Here is a 2,925-nt window from a genome sequence, read left to right on the forward strand (position 1 = left end):
ATGATGCATAGTAGAAACTCTATAAATTCCAGTGGCTTTAAACAAAGATTTATTTCTCTCTCACACTACACATTTATTATGAGTCACTTACTTAGGGGCTCTTCTGTGCATCATCCTTACTCAGGACTCACTAGAGGAAGTGGAAACAAGCGAAACTGTGCAGGCTCTTATAGCTTATCAGAAGTGACACAAATCACACAAACTCACATTGGCCAATACAAGTCACATGAGGACACCCAGCCCGAAGGAACAAGGAAGTACAAAGAGGAGTCCAGGAATGGGCACATTTGTTCTAATACCATTTTTTAAACAACTCATCCTTCCTCTCATGATTTTAATTGTGCATTTTTTTTGGATATTTAGGCCTCTTTTTGAATAATCTTTCTGTTCCACTTACTTCTCTCTTCATGTGTGTGCAGAATTATTCTGTTTTAATTTCTATAGCTTTACAATATCATACAATATCAAAAAGGATAATAAGTACTCCAAGTTTCTCTTTTGAAATCTTTTTCTGGTTAGTATCATCCCTTTAATTTTTAGACAGATCTGAGAATCACTTTGTCAAGTCCTCCTTACCCCTTCTACATGATTTTGATTAGAATGGAATTATATTTGTAGACAAATTTATAACTCTTTACAATATAAACTTACTAATTTGGACATGAGCTTGGGCAAACTCTGAGAGATGGTAAAGGACAGGGAGGCCTGGTGTGCTGCAGTCCATGGGGTTACAAAGAGTTGGACACAACTTGGTGACTAAACTAATCTCTCAAGTATCTCAGTAAGCTTTTATTATTTTCTTCAAATATATTTAGTAATTTCCTATTAATTTGATTTCTAGTTATTTTGTTTCATAGTTGGTGTGAGTGGAACCCTTATTATGGTTTCTAATCATTAATCTAGTATAGTAGAAGGGTTCTTGATTTTGCTACTGTTTGTAATAATCCATCCTACTGACCTATTTTAAAAAATCATTTTTTTTCTGTAGGTTGCAATTTATTTACAAATTATGATTAGTCTCTTGTTCTCTTCCTTTTTTAAAAGCCATATTATACTTCTCATTTCTGCATCAAGAGTGAAACTTGGAGCGTTAACCAATGCAGTTTTATTTCCACTGTTTTCTGTGACCTAATCGCTACTTCCACCATTTCTCTCCAGCAGTTAATGTGTTCTGCACTTATGGGCCTAGGGAATGGATGACACAGCAGAATATGTAGGAAAAGGAAGTCAAATTCTTGGAGTTTTCAATTTGAAATGTCTACCAGATTTAGAAGAGCAGACGTGAAAGTGATGAAGCCTTTGTACTGAGCTAATTAAGATGGCCTCTGGACCACAGCTGGTCCATGAGTTGTCACTGGTCCATGGTGGGTTAAGTACAGATATTGTGAGCAAGCATTTATAACACTTTATGGCAATTTGTTGTTGCCACAACATCACAAATGCATGATTGACAAACTCATCTCATTGAACAGTGTTATAAACCAGAATTATGATTCATGACATTGAAAGTAAAACTAAAGGTTCTTCACTACAGATTATTTGATGTTAGATTAATGAGCTTTAGTGTTTCTTTAGATTAAATAAAAGGCTCTGGATTCAGAGAAAGGAGGAGAGTTAGAGGGAAGCAAGTGGGCTCAAAACTTCAATGTGTCCCTGCATCCATCCTGTTCCCTCCCCCAGAAGCCCAAGCATAAATGGAGGGTGGGGGATGGAAGGGGAGAACTGCCAGCAGAACAAGAGATATCCTTGATAGACTGGGAAGTTGGAATCAGAAGAGACGCATGCCCTTTCTCTGAGTAGAGTCAGGGAAGCAGCACAACCATATCATTTCTTTGAGAAATGAAAAGACTAGGGGCAGAGCTGGAGAGCTGGACCAGAGATAGCCGACATAATTCCCACACACCCCTGCATGGGGATGGGAGAAGCAGAATAATTTGATATGTGTCCGGAAGTAGCCCAAAGGCAGTGAAGAACCTTGGACGCTCCCACTGTGTAGGCACAAGGACCACCTCATATTCTCTGGTGCCCAAATTGGGTGCAAAGGGAGCTAAGAGACAGAGAACTTAAGAAAATGTGCAACTGAGACAAGTGACAATGCCACAGCTACATGTGTGAATCAACATCTTGAGGTTTAGACAAGACAAAGTACATCATGGCAAATGCTACTGTGGACACACAAGAGCCAGATGCTTCCCCTTTCTGGGACTGGATACTTCCCCCTCCAACTGAGACGACAAATCTGGCAGGAAGGGGAACTCTCATAATGACCAAAAGTAAATTTCATTCACTTGGTACAACAGTAACTCATGATTGAAACTCAATGGAATTATTAAAAAAGCAAGAAAAAAAATTGCTTGTAAACTTGAGTCTATGAGCTGAGATTCATGCCTGCTTTTGCTTTAACCAGAATAATAGGTGTTAGTAAGCAACTTTACCTTGTTTCTGATTTTAGTCAGAATGCATCCAGTATTTTACTCTGTTACATTTGCTGTTGATTTTTCATGTTCTATGTGATGTTAAAGTCTGTCTACTTGAAGTTGGTTAGAGAGTTTTAATTTCTTTTGTTAATAAATCAGGAATAGATGTTGAATTTTTACATTTTTATTTATTTTTTAATTGGCTGCACGGAGTCTTTGTTGCCACACTGGCTTTCTCTTGTTGCAGCAAGCAGGGGCTACTCTCTAGTTGCAGGCTTCTTATTGTGGTGGCTTCCCTTGTTGCAGAGCAGGGGCTCTAGGGTGCGTGGACTAAGTGTTTGTGGGGCATGGGTTTAGTTGCCTTGCGGCATGTGGAATCTTCCTGGATCAGGGATTGAACCCATGTCCCCTGCACTGGCAGGTGGATTCTTAACCATTGGACCACCAGGGAAATCCTAGATGCTGAATTTTATCTAATGCCTTTTATTTTTCTGGTGCTTTTTTGGCA

Source organism: Cervus elaphus, chromosome 23 (genome assembly GCF_910594005.1).
Source record: "Cervus elaphus chromosome 23, mCerEla1.1, whole genome shotgun sequence".
NCBI lineage: Eukaryota > Metazoa > Chordata > Mammalia > Artiodactyla > Cervidae > Cervus > Cervus elaphus.